Raw genomic sequence first — 24,466 nt, 5'->3', positions numbered from 1 at the left:
ACAAGATCTAGTACGGAGGAGCCAAACGATGTGTTTTAAACTACCTCGAAATCTGTGGATGTTTCCTTCACCTTTGAAGATCATTTCAGCCCTGAGCTAACCACCAGTAACCCCACGGAAGCCTAATAGCAAAAAGCAGTAGAGGAGCATAATTTCCCAGCCGATTCCGGCATCCCGCTCCGCTGAAACCCATCTCACTGTAAAACTACAGGATAGTGTATGTCACGTATTTCTTCCCCATGTGTATTTGGAGTTATTTTGGCAGGACTTCATGAGTTTCTTGATTCATGTAAAGGATGGTAGCCATAATGTTGATAGAGTGACTACCACCCCCATGTAGATAAAATTAAATGTCTGAGCTTATCCTAGCCATTCAGTAAATATTTACTGATTCCAGCTATCTGTGTGGCACCCTTCTACATAACAGAGATCGATGGGAGATATGCAAAGTTCTTGTTCAGTGAGGTTCGTCTAAAGAGCTGAGACAGTAGCCATATAATCAAGAAGAAAGAAGAGAAGGAGGGAGAAAAGTAAAAGGAAGGAAGGGAAGGAGAGAGTAAAGGAAGAAGGAAGGACATTTCTGGCAGTGTTAACTAGTAGGAAAATTAAAAAGGGCAACGTGATTGACCATACTCAGCATGTGTCTGCCTGACTAGTGCTGTGTCACACACCACTCAGATACTTAGCGACTGAAAACGATGTTGTGTTTTGTTTACAGGTTTTGTGATTGAGAATTCTGGAGGGGTTCAGCTGGGTGGTTTGTCTGTGATCCACACAGTGGCAGCCAGGACAGAAACATCCTCTTTGAAAAACAGCTTTTTCAGGCACAGGTCGAGGATGCAGGCTCCCTCCCTCCCTCCTTAACCTCTTCCTCCTTTCCTCTTTCCACGTGGCATTTCACCATTTCATCCTGTCTCTCAACATGCCTTCATTTCCTTACAGTGTGGCAGTCAGAGAGCAGTCACACTGATTACATGGTAACTTGCTTCTCTAACTGTGAATGACAGTTGCCAATCCCTAAAGGCCGGGGCCCAGAAGAGACTAGCAACTTCTCTATATGTGAGCCGTCACAGAGCCCACCCAGACTCAAGGAGATGTTCCGTGGGCCCCCAGCCCTCGATGGAGAAGTACCAAGGCACACAGGCCATCTTTAACCTAGCACAGGGTCTCTGACATAATGTTGAGTGACTGAAGAAGCTTCTCACGGGAGGTGACATTTGAACTGACTCCTGAGTGACAAGAAGAAACTAAAATGATAACTTCTAAGAGCAGACCACGCTGGGCAGAGGGAACAGCAAACACAAAAACCTGAGGCATAAATGATTGCTGTATTTGAGAGAAGAGTGAAGGCTAGTGCAGCTGGAGCTTGAAGACTGGAGGGAGAGACTGTGAGGAGGTGAGATAGTAAAAGTAGAGTCAGTTGGCCATGGGTGGGACTGGGATACTATTCTTAGTGTAAGGGAAGGCATAGGAAGCTTTTGAAATTAGCATGAAGTAATTTACATATTTAAAGGATTACAGAAGTACCAGAATAGCAGTTGGAAGAACAGTTAGGAGACTATCACAGTAATTCAAGTATGCGATGATGATGATTTAGACTCACTTGATTCCACTGAGGGCAGATTTAAGATAAATGTGGATATAGGTATAGGTACAGGTTTAGGAATAAGTGTAGGTATAGGTACACGTATAGTTGTAGACGTAGGGACAGATTTAGAGGTGGACCTATATATGTATGTATTTAAATAGAGACTTAGATATACATATGCACATAAAAATCAATATGGAAATATTTATAGAATGAGATAGAGATGGAAATAAAGAGAGAGACACTGACATAGAAATAGAAAGATAATAGATTTAAGGATAAGGTATATAGAGACAAAGATATGCAGATATATTTAGATACAGGTAGAGATAGATATAAATGTTGAAGTAGACATGAGTTTAGACAGAGGTAGAGACACAAACGGAGGTAGATAGACATTTGAGATGGACACAGTAGAGTTTGTTAGGGGATTAAGTAAGACAGCAAGGATGCAAAAGAATTCAAGGATGACGTAAGCACCTGGATGCAGAGTAGGGCTGGTGACTGAGTTGGAGGAGACTGGTTTACGGAAATTATTCCACTAAAGAGGTAAAATTGGCTCCAGAACTCCTCTGAAATCAGAATTGCTGGAGGGGGTCGTGTCACCCTGATTTGTGTCCTCTTCCCTCTCACATGAACGCTCTTCTCTGCCTCTGTCTTTCATCCTAGCGTTTCTCACCTCTGGAATATAATGACTGGGACAGTGTCACAGCTTTGGAGCAAGAGAGGTCTGTATTCAAACAAGGTGGCTGCCATTTACAAGCTATGGACCACGGGCAAATTAACTGGCTCCTTTAAGCTTCAGGATCTTCTACTTCAAACTGGAAATAACTTTACCCACCTCCCAGGGCTGCTATGAGAATTAAAAATTTTAAAAAATATGTAAGATGTATTTAGTGCTGTGTCCAGAACCTAACAGGGCTCAAGAAATGTTCATCTTTTCCTTATTTTCCCAAGCCTTTCAAAATCCTACTTGTTTACTAAGAATCAATCTTTCTTAGCTGCTTTGTGAAACTTTTTAAATCATTGCCACTCCTCAAAGTATCATTCCATAATTATTCCCATTGAGCTAATGCAACTCCCTGATTAAACTGTAATTTCCTTAAAGGCAGCAATTGACTATGACACAACCTCTTTTTTCCACAACATCCAGCACAATGCTGAACACTCCATAACTATATAAAATAAAACCCTATTTATTAAATTCTCTTTTTTTCTTTTGGTATATTAAGTAATTCTCCAACATTGAAGTTCCAACGAGAAACTGAATCTAAAAATGATTTAATACATAGTTTCATGGATTTTCCTAATTAAATAAGCAGAGGACTTCAGGAAGATTTTATTTTTCTTATTCTTTTCAAGTGGTTCTCATATTTAATAGAATGTTATAGATATGAAAATAAAAGTCTCTGTAATGGATAGTTTTTTCCCCATCAAGCTCTCGGAAAGTTAGTCAACGTCTTCAAATTACATTGATGTGTCATAGTCTTAAATGACTTATATTACATGAGAACATTTGTGAATGCTAATCACTCTGTATTCTTGGGGTAAAATTTACCTTTGAAAATATAGCTTCCTGAGACAGATATTGTATATTATATTTTAAAGTGTATTTGTTACAAGTAATTTTTTTAGATTCAAAATGTGACTTCTAGATAAAGTTTCACATTACAGTAATATCTTTCTCTTCTTTCTGTCTCTACCTATGTCCATAAAACTGTTTTCTTTCTTGCATAGAGTATGAAAGCATCCTCCCAAAATCTGGAACGATTCTTACCACTGCAAAAACTACGACCATTCAGAAGCTTTGTCTCCAATTTTGATCAAATACAAGCACAGCTATCTTTGTCAAACCTTATTAATATGAAGAGAATTTCTCTTTTGGATTTGTAACCATGTGTTCATAAAATTATTTCTCTATGACTTGAGGATTTTTATTGTCAAAGAATATCTCTCATTTTACACCATTATTGCTTATTGATCTTAGTATCCATTGATTTTCCACATTGACTTTTTTTCATAAAATAATAATTCTTATCTTAATAACTAGTCCCATATAAGATGTGTAAAATCATATGTAGACAAACAATCTTTTCGTACTATACAAATACCATTAGTAGTATATACTTTTTAATCAGAGTTGCAAATTGAGTATTCCATAACAAATGCTGCATATAACCATAATAAAAAACAAAGAAAATTATGAAATAAGAAATATTAAGCAAAAAGTTTCTTTCCTTGGTACAATTATAAAAAGGATTCCTCTATGGATAACCTTTTAATGAATGCTGGAGTGCAGGCTATCCCACTATTGAAACATTGGCACAAATATCTATGCCCCAAATGGATAATTCAGGATGTAGCATAGTCAAAAATGCACCAAATCCTTTGATAATTTTTCATCTGTACCTGGTGATGTGGATGATCTGACCCTTCTTTCCTTTCCGCCCTCATGTCAGATTACTCTCTGCTTTGCTCAGGATGATCCAGACACACTGATTCCAATTCCTTGAACACACATAACTCTCTTAGCTCAGAGATTTTGACCCTGACATTTCCTCCATGACCCTGACATTTCCCCCACCTCCAACATTTTCCAAATGGCTCTTCACATGGCAGTATCTTTTAATCCTTTGGTTTAGATATCACCTCCTCAGTGAGTTTTTTGGCTATTTGAAGTATGACTCCCTATATTGATAGAGCACCTAGATTCATAGATTTCACTTCATCGGGCATTTCACAGGCATCTTCTTTCTTGCAGAATACTCACCGCAATGTGTAATTATCATCACATATTATTCAGAGGTTTATTTTCTGTCTTCTTCACTAGAATAGGATCTCCATAAGGACAGGAAATGTGTCTGTATTGATCATCGCTCTCATTCTAGTGCTTATGGAATAACTGGCACATAGTGGATATTAACATGTTTTCTGCATGTATGAATGAATCATACACTTACGCCACAGAAATAAAGTGAGTGATAGGTCTAAATGTCCCCACCCACCATCAGCTTCCAAGGATTTGACACTAAATTCTCCTTCTCTAATGTAGTCTACTTTTACTCTTTTGTTATTCTGTCTGATGTGTAATAAAATCATGACCTTTGGAGTCAGACAACAAATTACGTTTATGCTCATTTGGCAAAATAATATGATGTTAGATGTTGGTGAGCTAAATATTGATAGTACGTAAAGTAAATATTGGGCAGCTATCAGACTAGAAATGGACTTATATGTTATTATTTCTCAAATTTGTCTGTTTAATAAGATCTGGGGCTTGTTAAAAAGTAGAGATTCACAACAACCCACTCCTCTCCCAGATGGCCTGTTAGATTGACTCTCCACTTGTGACAGTTAGGAATCTGGACATTTTACAAGAATGCATTTGCTTCTGATGACTAAACACGTTTAGGGAACATGAGTAGATTTCATGCTAAAAATTTTATCCTGAAGATGTGGAGAAACAGTTAAGAAGTTTAAGCATTTTCTGGTGGCTGAATGTAGCAGTCAGGATGGAGAAGAGGCAGTGATTTGTACAATATTAGATGGGAAAAATGGAGTTGAAATTTGACCAGTGCTTAGATTTATGAGTTGTAAATCTGGGAGAGAAAAATCAGGTGGATAATGGTATCTTCCATTAAAACTGAACTTAGAGAAAGAAGATAGACTTCAGAGTAGAGCAGTGTGTGCACATATGAGTGTGTGTGTGTACCTGTGATTGGTGGTGCTTGGGGGTGGGAGGTTGGTCTATGGAAGGATAGAGTTCAGTTTGGAATAGATAGATTTGAAGTGCCTGTGGAGCATTCAGTGCCAGGAAGCAGCTGGAAACATGGATCAGGGTTCTGGGGTGTGATCTGAGCTGGAGGGGTTGATAAGAGAATGGTCAGTATAGAGACAATTACTGAAGTCATTAGAGTAAATGAGACTGGGGAGGAAGAGTGTACAGAGAAAGAGAGAGAAGAGGAATGAGGACAGACACTCATGGAATCCTAATATTTAAAGGAAATGTGGAGGGAGAAGGATCCAGAAAGGAAACTGACCAATGACCAATGATGTAGGAGGAAATCCAGGGATGAACGATGATAGGGGAAAAAATTGGAAAGGATTTTCAAAAGAAAAGTAATCACAGTATTAAATTTTGCCAAGGTTAAGTAAGGCTAGAACGCAAAATGCTCATTGCGTTTATAAACAGGAGGCTCACTAATAACATTTGCTGGTGAACTTTCAATAGACAACAACAGAATCTGATTACAATGAGTTGCAATATGTGTGAATAAGGATACAGATGTCTATGATATTCAGTTTCTCATCTATGAAGTGGATACAGTAATACCATCCCTGAAAGGCTGATGTGAGGATTAAATGAAATCACAGGTTTCTGACACGCTGTTTAGAACAAAACAGCTATCCCAAAATATTTTGAAGAAATATTTTTATTCAACATTATCAATACAAGGTGAGGGATTCCATATTAATTCAGTAAAATTCCATTCAATTTATATGAGTTAAAAGCAAAGACTCCATTAATTAATGAAGAGAGTGACTCATTTTCATAATTGTTTATTAATGAAGAGGACATAAGATGATGTTTTTGAACACATAGAATTTATAAAATTAATCTAAATAAAATATGCTAAAATCCTATCTAGAAATAATAATTTCAGTTACTTTGATATTCTGTGGGGCAAAATAATGCCCTGAAAACAAAATGGTATGTATGCAAAACTGATATAATGTAATCAATTTATATTCATGAGTCAATTCTGTACTGCAATCCAGCATTACAATGATGTTTATTATACTGTATTGCCAGGGAGAAAAAACTGTAGGACAAGTTATCATTTATTAGGTAGTTAATTCATTTTTTAATTCATAGCTTTAGTGAGTTCTATGAGTGAAACGTGTCCTTAGGAAGGTTATATGTCTTCTTAGTTAAACTCAACGACAACTGAGGCAGAGGGGGCTCTGTCCTCTTTTGCAGATGACAAAATGGGCACTCAGAAAGACTAAGAGTGCTGCCCAGGACACCCAGCTATTTAAAGGTAGTACTTGTACTTGGCCTTTGACAGTGTAACTCTTAAGCAAACTAGTTTATCTATTTCCTTTGTTCTCAACATTTGTACTCTAAGAAGCAAGGCACTGGGTTAACATCTTGATTCAGCCTCCATAAACAAATATCTGTTGATGATGAAATATGAGCAGAGGACTCTTGAATCTGAGCATGTTGATGGGTATGAGACATCATCCTTTGCTTAATCAAAGACAAATGAGACAATTATATACAACCACAAAGGACTTACTATTATTAGCTACAACATATCAGTCGAAGTGCATATACATGCTGGGGAATGAAGGTTGTATCTATGTTTAACTTGAAAAACTTGAAGGCTGGAGATTTTATCCATATTTGGGTCCAGCTTTGTTTATAGGAAATAAGAAATCTGTAAAGATGATAAATTGCTAACACCCTGATAATAGGCAACCATGGAGTCAAGAGTGCAAAAAATAACCGGTCACTTCCAAAGTGGCAAGAACTGTGTGCTGTTGGTGAGATGAATAAAATTTACTTTAAAATGTTTCAGCGTAGCCCTCTAGATTATGCTGTTATAGGTTTGTTAAGTGGTTAAGCAATAAGCATGTGCAGATGGCTGCTCTAATCAGGAATTCACACTCCGAGGGAATCTAGCTAGCATTTTTAATTTAAAAACTCTTATTCTAGAATTGGCTTCTACCTGTGCTTCTGCTATCCCATTTAGATTAATAACAATGCTTTACTAAGTAGCTCGGTGATTGTCAGAAAAAAAAAGTTGTTAAAATTAGTATCCTATTAAATATCATGGTTAATATCAGAAATGAGTTCTCATTGGTAAAGTATTCAAAATATTTTTAGAGAAATTCTAACCCTTGGATTAACAGGGTGTACACATCTAGGCTGCATTTCAAGAAACGGTTCGTAAGGATGAGGTGCCAGCCCACTAGTTGGGGAGAATTTTGGTTGCCATACATAGACCATAAAGACCCCCAGCCTCTACCTCTGACCCATTATTACACTCACCTTGAGTGAATGTTTCATGTAAGTGATGGTCACAATACCTAGTAGGACAGAAGGCTGAACTTATCAAATTTACAGAACCAGTCATGTGGACTTTCAAAGACTGCTTCCAAATAAATGTTTAAAAAAGAAACAAACTCAGTCATTTGTGTGAAAGACATTGATTTGAAACTTACTGTTATTATAACTAAGTAGCATGCTTCTAGAGGATTAGCCAGCTCTGACCCTCTTCAAACATCTTGGTTGGCCTGTTTTCTACCAGTAAGAATTTACAAGTTATACATGTCTAAATTAGTTTAAGACCATGTGCATGATAGCAATGCACATGGACTGAAACATAGTGGGGAGAGGTATTTTTGATTATTGAGAAATGTTCATAGCTTTGGATAAGAAGCTTCATCATCCAAGAGTGGAAAAATCTCATGGAGACAAGCCTGTCTCCATGACCCTACTCTTAGTCTCCTCTCTGTTTCATCAAGGATGCCTTTACCCCTCCGACTGAGACAAGTATCTTTTCTTATAGTCCAGGTTCCCAGAAAACTTTACCAACCACGGGTACTCTTCCTGATAGAAAAGCACTGATTAAAAATACTCCATGTAAAACCACCTGTTTTTTAAAAGCTTTTCAAAAGCAACTTGCATTCTAATGTGTACACATTAAAATATGTATCTCTAAATATTTTTATGCTAATTTTCCAAATTAATGTGTAACTCTAAAGCACTTTATTATGCGTTAGATAGAGTTTATTGATGGATTTCAACAAGAAAGATGGCCACATGTTATGGTACCTCATATCTATTTAATTCTACATTCACAGGCCAGTTTGGAAAATTTAATAGAGTTCTCAAAAAAAAAATACACCTTTTGGATCAGCACAAAGTTTTGCCTTAACATAGTAGGAATACATTTATATAATATTTAGACAATAGCTCCATTCCATCTATTGGGAATACTGATCATAACTTGGAAAGAATATTTGTAGACAAATAGCTTTTTCCATAATATTTAGAGGAGAAATGTAATGGAATGTGGTCCATTATTAAATTCATTCTAAAAACGTTTGATTAGAGCACCTGTTAATTCTCTGTCCTTAATTTTGCGTATGGATTAGCACATTGGGTGCCAAGGAATTCAAAGTTTCTTTTTTGCTAGGGAATCAATATTAGTGATTGAATGGGACAAGTTCATCTGTCTACCCCGTATTGAAATATGACTGATGTGGTGAAACTACATCTAGTTGGAGGGAGCAGGGATATTTGATAGCAAAATAAATGGGATCTTGCCAAAAACCTTCTCCCCCGCTTCTCTTTCTCAGTGACACCTGGACCAGAACCAGCACAAGAACGATCATGTTTCTGAAATGTTCCAAGGTCGCCCTTCTGGGAGTTCTTTCTGCTATCTTCCGTGGACACATGTTTACTCTCATTTTTAAATGAGGTTTATCTGTGGAATAAGTTTTTAATAGGAATTGCACATTTTGAATCAAACTAATGTAATTGAATGGGGTGGGGGGAGTGATAGTTTTTCACAAGGCACTATTCCAAATTCCTCTAGTCCTACAAACTACATCTTCCTCATTTTAGCTGTATTCTTGACAGAGCCTGAGGTTAACCCCCAGGCAGAAATGCACATTTTTAGGAAAAAGGTTTGCATCCTCTGGCACAGTTTTCAATCAAGATTCGTGGAGGGAGGGGGTTTGTTGTGGTTTTGTTTTTACTTGCAAAAGGAACATTTCTTAAAATACTGCATTAAAAGTCCTTGGCATGGCAGCAGGCAAAAATGGTGAATGCAGGCATGGCCACTGTGGATAGCTAAATATATCTCACCTCAGTGGACTCTTTGATATTTAGGTTTTCAGTGCTCTGTTAAATGCTCTGCACATTTTAAAAGCTGTTTACGGGCAATTCATGTAAGATGGCATAACAGGCAATGGATTGAATTTGCAAAACATGTTTATTTAACAAATTCAGTTTTGCTTCAGTTGGATACTTTGGCATATTATATTTTTATCTCTTTAAGATTTAGAAAACTTTCTTTAGGAGCCTTCCAGTTTTTCCTACAAAAGTGTAACAAATACCATCTTTCTTGGTAATCTTCTGAATGGTTTTCACAAAACAGGATTATCAGAATTCTTTTTCCTACTATAGAATCCTGAATCAGCAAAATTTGCAGCTCTGCTGCATACTTAAAATAGGCTGGCATCAATCTAGTATGGTATTGCCGGCATGGGTCATTTTTTTTTTTTAATCTGTAAGGTCGTCAGAATATGACCAGTGCATGGAAAGAAAGAATCTATCCTCGTGAACCACTCTAGGGCCGGCCGCTTTTCTATCGCTTTGCCTCTGTGCTTCCAGAAGACATGACTAATGATTTTGAATTACAGTGGCCTGGTGACTTGTCAGTGACAGATAGAAATGACAGGCTCCTGAAGTAGCCCAGTCTTCACAACTCCCCTATATTGGTTTCTCAGCCATTCACAGTCAATGTTCAACGTTCTTTTAGGTACGTCTTAAACCTCTATGTATCCCCTTTAAGATACAGAGCAGTTGGAAATTGGGAAAGGATATTGCCATTTGGTGGAAACTACAATTTCTTTAATACATGAAAGCTTGGCTTCATTGCATCTGGGAAAAACATTTCAAACAAAAAAGGAAACAAGAACTAACCCGGAAGAGCCGTCCTTTGTTTCATTTCTGAAATCCACTCTTTTGCCAAAGTGGTACAATTCACCTCTTTGTAGAACTTTCTCTATGAGTCCTCATGTTGTGTGTGTTTGTGGTGGGGTGAGGGGAGGTGATTGATGTCTCATTTTGTCTCTTACTCATGGTCTCACTCTGGGCTGCTTTCACAGTTTTTGATCTCTGAAGATGGGAAAAAATCAACTGGAGAAGGTGCTTTCTAAAAGCCCTTGTACCTCCCTTCATGGGGTTAACTCTCCTCCATTGATACCAGCTTGATGGGGCTGTAAATCATTTATTCTCTCCGCTCTAGATGCTGAGGGAGTCCCTGGAGACACGATTAGCTCCTTTAACGAGACCTTTTCTCTCCAGCTTACTACAGCCAACAAGTAAGTTACATAATCCTTAAGCTCAACCAATCAGACTCTTTCTGCTGGAATCTGAATCTCAGCAAGAGAGTTTCAAGATCTGAAAACATGGCCGGTGTGGATTTATTCTAACTGTGGCATCCTGATATTCCGGCTGAAGAGTTTTTCCTGCCCTGATTGTTCTTACTCTGTTTGAAAATACGTGTGGATATGTGTGTGTGTGTATGTGTGTTTTAGTTTTCTGGTCTATATACTAATTTTGTAAGCTACTAATATCTTTCCAGTAAATTTACTTTTGTTTAAATCACTCACAATAGATTTTTATTATTTGCTGCAAAAAAGCAAGCAAACAAAATAAAACAAAACAATAAAACAAAAACCCCTAAAAGATATATCCGTCACAAACCCTTTTTGTGACAAGGTAGGATAGAAATAAATGTAATAATTAGGTAGAAAAGCAAGCTTTGGGCATAAGAATTCAAGTACTGTAGCTGCTATTAGTTCTAGACATCCCTTTATAGAGATGATATAAAGCAAGTTTCAAACAGTATGTAGTTTCGTTGTGGGCAAGAGATTCTTGTCTTGTTGCAGAAAGAATTCAGAGACAAGAAGCAGAGGTTAAGAAAGAAAAGCAAGGATTTATTAAGGGGTAGGTAGTACGCTCTCAAGGAAGAGCGGGCAGACCCAGGCGGGTGGCCACCCCCAGTTTCCTTGGCAAGCTCATCATATGAGTGTAAAAACGAACGGGCAGAATATTCATTGGCAGAGAGGGTTTTGGGGTCTTCTTTCCTGATCTTCATCCCAGCTCCATCTTCCCAGGTAGGGAGGAGGGATTTTTCATCCTTACTTAGTCTTGATTGGGAAGTTGGATCAGGTCATAATGAACAAAGGGTTACATTGGGATGGGGGTATCCTAAACAAAAGTTTACTTTTGGACGGAGGTCATGATGATCAAGAGGTTACATTTGGATGGTGGGGATTCCTGTCCTGTCCTACCCTTCTGCCTCCAGGACACTTATCAACCCAGAAGATGTGTGTGTGTGTTTTTTTTTTTTAATCAGTCCACAGGACCTTGTTTTTCTTGGTCTGTCCAAAGACACCCATTGTTCACAAGATGTATGGTTTTCGGTCATTTGCCCATGTTCCTCTTTCTCTGTTCATATCTAGCTACCTGCCTGCTCTAACAGTTTCAAACAGTAAGAAAATTTCAAACTAACGGTAGTAAACACCTACTCTATATCATGATTCATATGAGAATAGATGTAAGAGATAAAATAACGAAGTGATTCTCAAGCAGCTTATAATCCAGCTTAAAAAACAAACATGAATAGATGATTTCAAAGTCATCATATAACCCAGCTATAGGGCATTCTTGTGTGAATCACTCTTTCTCAACTCTGACCTCATATATCTCATCACCGAGATAGAATCTAGTCACATTAATGTGTTCATCACCCATAGAGATTTTTCTCAAAGACGTGTTAGGGAAGAATATGGATATGGGGGGTTTTACATTGCACAGCCAAACATCCGCCTCACTTACACGATTTTTGCATGTCTCCTTTCTCAAGCTTCTTTTTTTGTCCTTTCCCTGGGCAATTTTTGTCCTTCTCTTTCTCCTGCCAGCAAATGTCTTCCTTGACACTTCCTTTCCTCTCACTGACACATTTTTTTCCCTACTAAATGATTAGTCCTTCAAATTTGCTCTACCCCAACCATCACCCTTCTCAACTAGCCAAGGATCTTCTGGTAACAGGACTTATCAGCCTATTCAACAGCCAATTCCACAGCCAATTACAGAGTACAAATGAAGGTTTTTTGGTGAAGATGGTAAGGTAATTTCTAATCTGGGTTTCAGTCTGTACTTAAAATCTGCTAATGAGCATGGACCTGTGCAAGTCTCATACCCTCTCTAAGTTTTATTTTTCCAACTTCGCCCAGAACTACCTCCTTCAAGGGTCTGTTGTGACAGTAAACTATGTTCTTTGTAGACTGTGCCATAGTATAGATATGTAAGAAAATAACATGCCATCTAGGTGGTATTTTGGCAAGATCACCTTTATGTCACCTTGTCCCAAGATGTTATGAGTTACATGAATTATTACATAGAAGAAACCCAATTGAAGGTATGCAAATGACAAGGAAGGTATCTCAGCTGTCATCGCCAAAAGTTCCCAAGCAATAATCTTTGCCATGTGAAGTCTGGTTCTTTTATAGCTCTGCCAGGTAACCTGATATTCTCGTTTAATAAGTGTTCACTTGGATCCCATGAGGCTATAATCAAAGACTCTTATCCATGGTCAACTTTCCCTGTCTGTGGAACTTGTTCGAGAGGGATGAGATCAGGGAAAGAGGTGCAAACACATTAAATACTGAAAATACTCCATCACAACAAGCACTCACCCAAACAACACCCCCCCCCCACATAAACACCAGCCCTTTAGTGCCAGAATACCTACTTCCTGGTGGGTCTTTTTCCAGGAGTTAATTGTCATGAAAAGGGTTGTTTCTCCTCTTTCTGAAGACTCACCCTCTTCCAAAAGCTGTTGGCTTTCTCATGAACCAGTCAAACCTCAGCACGAGAAATACTTAAAATCCAGTTGGAGAATGATTACACTTACAGTATTGAGCTACGTCTGGGGCAACAAGTCTTCCTTTCACTCTTAGAATTTTCTAAGTATCTGTGATATCAGATCCTATTCAAAATTACGTATAGGACAAAAGCCTTGTGATTTCCCTGGCACCGGGTTTGGTGGCAGGAGAGAAGAGCTTCTGCAGCTGACGGACACGCGGGCTTCAGCCACAGTTCAGTCCGTTGCTTTCTCGTGGGGCGTGTGTACTCATGATCACCCCTGAGCAATCAATTTCATCCAACGTGGGCTCAATGGAGTGCTACTGGCATTACTGTATTGAAAATAGGCACAACGCCCCTTGTATCTGTACTGACATAAGACAGTGAAAGGGAGGCATTTATAAACCTCTAAGGTAAAAGGGAACCAGTTGCTTTATAAGAAGTAATGATTATGGTAACCTGACCTCACATGGGGAATAAAACAGGAAGCGCTGGTTAAACGTAATTCTACATAGAGCTTAACAGAAGACACACCTAAATATGTTTTTTTCAGTTATTCTGCCCCAACCTGACGGGTGCAACCTTGCCCCACATAGCAGGTCCCACATGGCAGGTCTGTGTAACACACACAACTCTGCCTTTTGCTCAGAGTTAACTCTGGTGGCCCCACAGACATCTATCATCTGTCCGAACAAGACTGGCCGTGCAGGATCCCAGGGAATCGTGGGAGGACAGGCCTGACTGCTTCCTCCGGCTGAACGACCTACCACCCTGGAGCCAGCAGAAGCCTCAGGGTGTTGTCAGTGCTTATTGAATGAAAGCCGAAGACAAAAAGGTGCCTCCCACAGTGGGACTTGAAATTCAAGCAAATATGTAGAGTTGAACTTGAAGCAAGTAGGTAGATATTGTCGACTGAAATAAATGCGCAGCTTGAAAGTTAAGAGTTATGTTTTATTTGGCAGGAGGATTCGAGCCGGGATGACAGCCTCCCAGATCGCTCTGAGGGACTGCTCCGAAGAGGCAGGGGAGGAGCTAGGATATATAGGAGCTTTACAACAAAGACCAGGTAGTTGGAACGTTAAAAAATTGCTTATTATCTAATGAAAACCAGGCATCTCAATTTGAAGGATTGAGGGCTTTTCTTTGTATGGGAGGAAGCAAACATTTGGGCTCATTGAATTCACTCCTTTGACAAGCACCTCGCTATCTAGGGCCAGTATCCTGTCCTTTCTTATTCTGAGTCCCCTCAGGGTGCACCATGGTGAGTGGCTGCAGAGGCTTGGCTGCAGGTCTGTCCTCACTGGCGGGGGGGGGGGGGGGGGGGGAGCCGGCAGCGGCTGATGACTCGATGGCTTCAGCATTCTTTGTTTACTGATATCATTTGCAGTATTTTTTTTTGTTCACAATAAATACAGTTTGGCTAAATATTATAGCTTTCTAATTTCATCACAGATTCTGATGATTCAAAGAGGGAGAGAGTCACTCCCAAGCTTACAAGCAGCAAATGTCTTTTAAAGTAGAGCTAATGCTATTACAACAGATTTTATTAGCTAACATGTAACGTGTACCTGGGTGGCATGGGCTCTGTGGGAAAGCATACGCACACAGGTTGAGGAACTATGAACATGTACCCTTAAATGCGCTAGAAAAGACAATAGCATGCTTTTCTGTTGTTTCCTGAATTACCTCTGAATTGGAAAGCAAAGTTTCATGTTACAGCACGAGTAACGCATGCAGAGTCCTAGTCTTCCCACCCCTCCTCTGCCAGAAGGATGTGCTGGCAAGAGCAGAATTAACTTAACAGGTTAACTTGGCCAATTCAGCCTGAGGATTAGATACAAAAGTGATGGTTACATGCAAATGATGATGTTGGCACAAGTAGGACTTTCTCTCTTTATTTATTTTTAGGCTTTGAACTGGGTTTACTGAAAGAAAGCTTCCTAGGCATCCTGTATCTGATATATTTTAATCTCCCTGGGAAACATTGCCCAGTCTCACTTTTCAGTTTTCCGGTGGGGCGGTGGGATGGACTTTCTCTGGTTTATTGTTCCCCATAGTCAGCCCTTCTGGGGTCTCTCACTGCAAAACAGGCTTGAATGCAGTTGCTGTGGAATGCACTAATTAATTACATTTATTTTACATAATTGGCATTAGAGCTTTCTGAACAAAAATGCAAATTTATGGAAATTGGTTGAAATCCTTATGCAAAATAATATAAAAATGGACCTCTAAATTATTGGGAAAAACAGGTAATTTTAATTGAACAGCTAAAAGATTTGTACTTTGCTACATGATTATATCTAGTAAACTCAATTTAAAAAGTAAGTTCATTTGCTTTTATCTAACCCTTCCATATCTTGCTCAGTATTGTTGGTATAATTATCACCAATAAAGGCCCAATCTTATTTTCTATCTCTTTTTGCATCAAGCGTTCGTTCTGTAAACAGAAATGGAATATGTTATTCTTTTGAACAGAGCTTTGTGCATTACAAATTAGGAAGCGTCAGGCCAAAGGGTTGCAAAGCAACCAATTATTGCTTAAAGGGGACATAATGCAGCACCCTGCTTATTTGCTGTTCTGCAGGGGGAACGACTTTGCTGTAGAGCAAGACTTTTCACAAAAGATCAGTGCAAGGCAGTTGTAAGGTAAAGGGCCTTGCAATCAATAGAATCCATCTGCAAAGGTGGCAAGGAATGTGTAACGCAGATAGAGATGCAGTCAGTGGGGTCATAAAAAGAGTATTAAGATGCTTGTGACATAGGAGTGAATACCTGAATACCAATAAATGAGCACTTAATAAAAAAATTGTGTCAAGAAATGTGGAATATGGGTGGATAAACACTAAATGAAAGGAGTGAGAAATAAAACACTTCCAAGCTAGAGGACATAGACATTTACATACAATTAACAAGCTGTTAATTATTGATGGACAACTCCCCAAATTCAAAGAGATTCAATTTACTATACATTCAGCTAATCAAGAAATTAGACTGACTTCCAGACTCCAAGGGTGTGGAAGTGGTTTCACAAGATTTAAATAATCGTGCTAATGAATCAACTTCCTTATTCACTATTTTTTCCTTTTGGGGGCGGGGAAGATGGTTTTGACACAGGAAAAATGGCTGTGGGGTATGAAGAGGGCCAGTCTCAGGCTTCAGTTGAGCCCTTGGGACATGCCCCGCCAAGTGTGGGTTCTTGGCTTCGTGCAGGAAAGAATTCAAGAGCCAGCCACAGCTGAGTAAAGGTAGGTTTATTTAGAGATACATTGAAAGGCAAGAGAAAAGCCACAAGGTGTGGGAGCTGGGTGCTGAGATTAGAGTAAAAGCAGGTACACACTCCATAGACAGATTGCAGGCCATCTCTAAAGGGGGAGAGAGAGAGAGAGGGCAGACTTGAGGTGCCGGGTTGCCAGTTTTTATGGCCTCTGTGGCTTCATATGCTGATAAGTGGAAGGACCAGTCTAACTAGCCTGGGGAAGGGGCTGGGATTCCCAGGAAGTTGGCCGTTTCCCACTCTTTGACCTTTCGTGGCTAGCCTTGGGACTGCCGTGGTGCCTGTGGGCGTGTAATTCACCATGTTAATGTATTACAATAGATGTATAATGAAACTCAAGTTCTGCTAGAAGTCAAATCTCCCAACATCTTGAGCCACAAGGCCTACTGGGCGTTGACTTTTCCAGCATTTGGATGTTCATTGCTGTGGCCTTCCTTGAACGGCTGTGCCCTGCCCCCTTCCTGCCTCAGTTTGGAGCAGACTGAGGGCGGGCTTACTTTTCTGGCGGTGTTTTAGTATCTCCACTTGTATTATTTCTTAAAACATCCTCAGGATTCAGCTGAATACTTTATTTTCATGAGGTCCCTACCATAAAATGTAATGGGAGGTCGCCTGAGACTGTTTAAAGCTTGTCAACCTCTCATCAAGAAATGGTAGGTGAACTGATCTTTATAAATAGAGGGCTTCATTCTCACACCTCGTTCCTCTGCAGTGATAAGCGGCTGAAGGACAAAGCTCTAGTAACCTAAAGTGGAGACATGAAATTAGTAAGACTTAAACACGGTTACCTGAAATATTCAGATTTTAAAAGCCAAAATGGGGCTGTGATATTATGATTCTCATCAGACATCTCCTGTGTGATGATACATCATTTCTTCCAATTTCTGTTTTGTTTCACAGTTTGCTGTGCTGCATGCTCATTTTGCTCCTACTATGTGCAAAATAGTTACAATACATCCTGAAGAGAAATACAGAAATATAATTCATTCACAGTTCTTGCTCTTCTAAGACACACACAAAATACAAAACATCAGGCAGCGTGTGAAAGGGCTACAATAAAAGTAGTAAACGATGAAGTTTAAAGAAAATTAATTGTTCCTAGATGAGATATATAACAAATTGGACTTAAAAGTGCATGTCTCGTTGTAGTTTTGATTTGCATTTCCTGACGAGTAGTGATATTGAACATTTTTTTCATGTGCCTATTGGCCTTTTGTATGTCTTCATTGGAGAATTGCTTGTTTAGGTCTTCTGCCCATTTTTGGATTGGGTTGTTTGTTTCTTTATTATTAAGTTGTATGAGCTGTTTATATTTTCTGGAATATGACTCAGCCATAAAAAATAATAAAATAATGCCATTTGCAGCAACATAGATGGACCTGGAGATTGTCATTTTAAGTGAAGTAAGCCAGAAAGAGAAAGAAAAATCCCATATAATATCAATTATATGTGGAATCTAAAAAAAACACACACAAAAATGAACTTATTTACAAAACAGAAATAGACTCACAGACATAGAAAGCAAACTTGGAGGGATAGGGTGTGGGAAGGGATAAATTAGGAGTTTGAGATTTACAGATACTAACTAACATATATATAATAGATAAATAATAAGTTTATACTGAATAGCACAAGGAACTATATTCAAGATCTTGTAGTAACTTATGGTGAAAAAGAATATGAAAATGAATACATGTATGTTCATGTATGACTGAAACATTATGCTGTACACCAGAAACTGACACATTGTTAACTGACTATACCTCAAAAAATATAGATAAGAAATTTCTTAAAAATGCCTAGGGTTTCTCTAAGCCCTTATTAAAAAGGATTTCCAAATTAAAAAAAAAAGTGCATGTCTCCTTTACTAGTCATTAACATCATATGTCTCATTTTAATATTATTATAGAAAGCATTGAAATAATTGCACAATCTTTCCCTCCCTCTTTCTTGTCTTTTTTTCACTCTTTATTTATTCTTAAATTAAAGCATGCAAGATTTTTAGGAGAACTGTCTGCTGCCAAAATTGTGGGGAGTTCAAACTAGAAAGATACCATAAAAGTCATGGAATTGTTCAGGTCAAATGGGTGAATGATACGGTAGATTTCAGGAGAGCTGCTAGAAAACCAGCAAAACTACTGGGTTAACTAGTAAATTTGTTTTGAATGCAAGTTTGTGTGCCCGAAGCACAGTGAGGCCAAACAAACCATAATGTAAGAGTTTGGAGCAGAGAAAGGTTTATCTGAGGGCCAAGCAGAAGAACGGACAGCTTATGCTCAAGAAACCCAAACTTCCTGATGGTTTCTGGAGAAGAATTTTTAAAGGGCAAATATGGGGTGAAGGCTACAGGGTGTGTGGCTTTCTTCTGACTGACTGGTGATGAGGTAACAGGGAATCTCAGGCATCAGCCCTCTGGGTCCAGCCAGGCTGGGGTCTCGGCATGGAGTTATCATCCTCTACCTGGGTGGGGGCCTTGGCTCCCGTAGAAGAACTCAGAGTTACACTGTTTCGTATATTCCTTGAGGAGGAACAAGGGCTCTGTTGTACTGTTTTTTCGTGACTGCTTTTCCTTTGTTTCTGCATTTGTTCACTTTCCAGATTAGTAACTGTTTGACTCTGCCCTTATCAGACTCAGGGAAGGTCTAGGAGGCTGAAGCCTTTTTCCTATGAACAAGACAAAGGGACACAGAAAGGCTTTTGTACCCAGGAGGGCCCCACAGGGTCCTGCTCAGTTTCAAATTCATGCAGATAAAAACTATCAGAATGATTAGCGTCGGAGCCCACTCACTCATTCACAAATTCATTGAGTATTGTTCATCAAATATTTGGTACAATGTTGGAATTATACCAATGAATGCAAATCAGTGCCTAGCCCCTGTCTTTAGTGCGGGAAGAAAGACAGATGTGCAAAAACACCATTGACCATTTAGTGTAAGGAGATAAGTTAAACAAAAAGAGCAGTTTCAAAGATGTGAGACTGGAGAGTTTGAGGAGGAAGGATGAGATCACCAGGATGGTCAGCAGTGTGAAGGGAAGATTCTTGGGTAAGGTGAGTGTTGAGCTGGGTTTTGACAGATAAATCGACATTTTTGGATTAAAACGTATGTACATATGAATTGGGAGATTCTACATCATACAGGAAGACGACAACAAATGTAAATGATGGAAAAACTATATTAAGTTACTTAGGTGTTAATTATATTAGAAGAACTCAAAAATGTTAAATATTTCTAGCATGTAAAGTTCTAAGATATGATCTACTGGAGACAGTGGTCAAATCATAAACAATTTTATATGCCAGAGCAGAGAGTTCTTAACCTGTTAGCAGGTTCTCCCAAAAAACCCCTTCAGGTTTTCTTTTAAATTTTTCATAAACCCACACAGTGGGCTTTGCCAGAACTTGCTAGTGAACAGAAGACAAGGTCCTTTTTCAACCAAATATTCCCATAGTAGAAGGTTTGTCGTCCTTTTCTTTTCCTGAAAGAATTTAAAAAAAAAAAGCTTAGATTATAGTTTCTTTTTCTCTTATCAACACCAGAATTCTTCCCTTAATTAATTAATTAATTAATCAATCAATATTACTTTTCTTAAATATCTGCTATATGCTCAATGAGAATAAGGAAAAAGTCATTTTCCAGTCTTTATTAAAATTAACAGAAAGCATTCATACACAAAGAAGAGATGATTCAGAACACACTAAACTATGTCAGCATAAAATAAGCCACTCACAAAAAAGGCCCAGATGTTTTAAACCAGGAATAATGGAAATGGTACATGATACATTTGACGTTTCATTCCCTGTACTGTAAAGCTTCAGTGCACACATATGAGGGTACTATGTAAACCCAGATTCATTAACTCCACTTGTTACCTCAAGATGCTAAGGCCCAGAGAGACTAGGATACTTGTTACAAGCCCTGCAGCTCTTTATAAGCATGGCTGGATCTCAAAATATAGTTCCCTAATTCTACCTCTAGGTTTTGCACCAACTAATCATTTTCATATTCCATCCTTTGGGCCTCAGAAATCTCACTAGCAGGAAGACAGAATGAAAAAAGAGCAGGGGCATAGTATTATAGGAATGAAAGGAAAATCTAAAGTTTGGTAATACGTGTGGGCTTTAAGAAAATTAGCTTAATTGTAAAGACTGTTTCACAGGTCATAGCTCCTTACGATAAAATTCAAACCCCTCCAGACTGTTTTTATTATGTTGGTGCTTTTCTAGGATAAAAGTTGGAGGAGTGGGTATTCCACTTTGATGCTCTTCTTAAGTAGCCAAACAAAGAATCTGAAAAAACACAACTACAGGCCCATGTGCACGTCCACACACACATGCTGTCTCACAGGGGGAGTGAGCGCTTGACCAAGAGTGAGTTTTCAAACGAGCAGCGCCCCAAAACCTTGCCAATATCTCTCACATTTGAGCCCACATTCAGTGCCAGTCACTGTGCTAAGTGCTACATATAAATATATTCTTATGTGATTCCCACAATAACACTGAGTTGAATTTTACAAACCAGGAAATTGTAAATAGCAGATGTTGCATTGGAAACAATGTCTGCCTGACTCCAGAATCCACACATTTGATATTGATTTTACCAACATTGAAATGGATGGAGGATGCTTTGGGGGTTAAGTTTCTTCCTAACCAAACACCCAGACACAGTGCGTGGGAAACCTAATGAGTAGACAGTCCCACAAGCTAAATTGTGTTTAGAGTTGATTGTTACATAAATAATAAATGAAATGATATAAAAATCATTTTAAAAATACAGAAGATATAAAACAAGAACTTCTCCCACTCTATCAACTTACCCATATTCCCACTCTCATCAGATAATTGCTGTGAATCACTCATTTCAGTTCAAATGGGGACCACTAGGTATACAAAATATGCATTTATTAACTTTAAACAATTATCCTATAGCTTTCAATTTGAATGATGAGGTAATTTTCAGTTATACCACCTTCAACTTTTCTTCTCTATTCAACCATATTGTCTCAGCAATACTATTATTTTTACATTGTTGAGGTTTACAACAATTTCATTGAATTCAGTAGCCATAATTATACTGTCTACACTTGCCTACAGTTTAGTTCTAAATGCTGAAAATTAATAAAGTGTTTAGCTTCTCCTTAGGTAGTCTAAATGCTGAACTGTAAGAAACACTAAGAAACACTGAGCCATACCATTTAAGAATGTAGGAACACTGAACTGTAAGAAACACTGAACTACACCATTTAAAAGGAAGTATTTCATAAATCTAGATCAAATTATCTTTTCTCAATTGTTCATGTTTATGCCATTATTTTTCTCCATTTTTGGACCTTGGTTTAGTTTTGAACAAAGTTTGATTCTAAAAAATAAAAATAAAATAATTGTGACTATATATATACATGTTGTTCACTGACCCAAAGTAACAGTTCCTCCTTATATTACATAAGACTTGTTGCTTTTGTAAGCTCAAATGCCTTTTATTAAATATTAGTACATTCTTTGCACTTAAGAGTCCAAAAAAACTCCCAACCAGCTCATGAAATCATTATTTCACTCCTTAATAATTTCCTCTAAGAATAATTTGTCCTTCTCTTCCACCGTAAATTTAAAGTCCACTAGACCTTTTGCACAACTGTCATCCTGGGAACTTCCTCTGTTGTTTTCCTGAGTTGAAGTCCCTGCTTCTTGGAAACCAAACAGTAAGCACAGTGTACTTATAAACCATGTCAGATAGTTTCAGTGCTTATAGTCTGAGTCCATTTATTTATTTGTCTTATTGATTATATTATAGTTTCCTTTTATGCTTGAAAGTTTTTGATTGTGTGTTGCTCATTGTCTTTGAAAAATTATTTCGGGTCCTGGATTCTCTGTAACTTTAGATGAAGTTGCTTTCTACCATGTTCTGTAAGTCCAGGGCAACCCCAAATCAAAGCTTATAGTTTACTTCAAATCCCCAGGCAACGTGAATCTAACCTACAAATCTGAGTGACAGCAGTGCAATAAGCACAGCTCCTCAGAATTACTGCTGTTGTTAATTCTCTTTTCTTTTCCACCCTTTACTGTTCAGCACTGAAGCAACTTTCCCTGTGTCCTCTGAGGACAGAATTACTTCCTGTTCACCTTTATCTTCCCAAGTTAGGGTAGAGATGTCTCCTGTTTCACATTGGATGGGCCCTGCTTGCCAAACCAAAGTCCCAAGTTTGCCAGCAGTAACAAATGACCTCAGAGCAAATACTCCCTTATTCTAGTGCAGGACACTGCTTATATCTCTGGATTCCTACATTTCCACAAATTTTTGACTTAGTAGCTCCTTCTATCTTTTCAGCTATCCAGTACTTTGAATATTTTTTTAATATTTTATATAGCAATTTTTGTTACCCTTAGTATAAGGGTCCAAACAACCTGGATCTCCTGCAAATAGAAGCCCTTCTTTTTATTCTTGAAGTTCAGTTATTTCACCAGTATATTTTGGTGTTAATAGGTTGGGGACGGGTGTGCTTTTCTATCTGCAAAAATAAGCTTTCTCCTAAATTTCACAATAGTTTTATTTTCATTGTATATTTTAATATTTTATGTACCACATGGTCTATATTCTTATATTCAGAAACACTATATTTTACAAATATTCAATTTCCTTTTTCTGTCTTCCACAATGAGTATATTTTTATAATCAATTTAAAATGTTATTTTATTTTCTTCCATTTTGTGCAATTTCCTCAAACCCATTTACAATATTCTTGGAAGAACTTTCTGCTGAATTTATGTCCTACTGTTGTTTTTTTATGTGCCTTTTCTCTCTGTTCTGTTTTCCTCGTACTCTCCTGTCTCCTTTCTGAGCTCTTCCCACTTGGCTTTCGTCTCTGACTTTTGTTTTATAATTTCTTCTTTAAATCCTTGTGTCTTTCATTTGAAACCATAGGTTTTCCTTTGTTTTAGTAGATCAACAATGTATGTTGTTCTTTTGAGTCTAAGGCTGACTAGTTGTCTGAATCCGTCGAGTGCTTCCTTGAGTAATTCTGTTTGTCTATGAAAAATCTTTTCTCATTGAATTATGTTTTGTAAGGAAATAAATCCAGATGACACATCCAGAAATGTTGGTTGAAGAAAGTTGGGAGGAGCCCTGGGACTTCCCATAAATCACTCTTTCCCTATAAGGTCCTAATGGGACCATAGGACTAGGATTAGGCACTCAGAGTTGATATGTTTAAACTGAAGAAAGACAAGGAAGAAATTTGTTTCTCTCCATCACATAATTACAGACTGTTTTCTTCCTTGCCATAGCTCAAAGGTTAGCTTTTCAATATCCTAATGGATCTAACACTCACTAAGAGTTTATAAACCACATTACAGTGTACAAAGTCACTTTAACAAAAGTGTCCACTACATGCATAAAAGTATTTTTAAAGTGCCATATTGTTATTATTTTTATGATTATAAGCATTCAAATGAGTGAGAAGAGGTATTTCTTCATTGCAGCCTATTGGAGATTTCTTTGTGCTAGTTCAGAGAACTAGGAATGCCGTGTGAATTCATTTCACATCATTTTGAACAAGATTTGGTCCAACTTACCTTGACTCCTCCAGCAACGTAGAGAGATGAGTGACTTCAAAGTTGTCTTGGGATAGAGGGCATAACCATGTAAAGACCCTAAGGTGGGAGTTAACTGGCATGTACCAAGTTGCAAGAGGGCATGTGAATGGAGCAGACAGGGAGGTGGGGAAATGAGGCCCGATAGGTTGGGAGGAAGGGTTACCTTGGGCCTCGCTAGGTTTATGGCTTTTACTCTGAACGAGGTAGGGAGCCACTGGAGGGATATTGTAAGTCATGGTGATTGGAATCATGATATATCCAAAATGTTAGCTCATTAAGCAGTTCACTCTTGCTGTTTATCCACCGCATAGGCTTACAAGAAAGGTCTGAGCACTCATACTACAA

General features: G+C 38.3%; 1 long non-coding RNA gene across 1 annotated transcript; it reads right to left on the bottom strand.

Moving 5' to 3' along the window:
• Positions 1 to 19,806: 19,806 nt before the first annotated feature.
• LOC140700567 (uncharacterized) lies at positions 19,807 to 21,412 on the bottom strand. Its single transcript, XR_012078966.1, has 2 exons — positions 21,349 to 21,412; positions 19,807 to 20,010 (listed from the first exon to the last, which is right to left on the bottom strand). It is a non-coding gene; the product is annotated as an uncharacterized lncRNA (long non-coding RNA).
• Between the last annotated feature and the right edge of the window lie 3,054 nt (positions 21,413 to 24,466).

The sequence above is a fragment of the Vicugna pacos genome, chromosome 2 (genome assembly GCF_048564905.1).
Source record: "Vicugna pacos chromosome 2, VicPac4, whole genome shotgun sequence".
Classification (NCBI taxonomy): domain Eukaryota; kingdom Metazoa; phylum Chordata; class Mammalia; order Artiodactyla; family Camelidae; genus Vicugna; species Vicugna pacos.
This window is presented reverse-complemented; position numbering and strand designations above follow the sequence as displayed.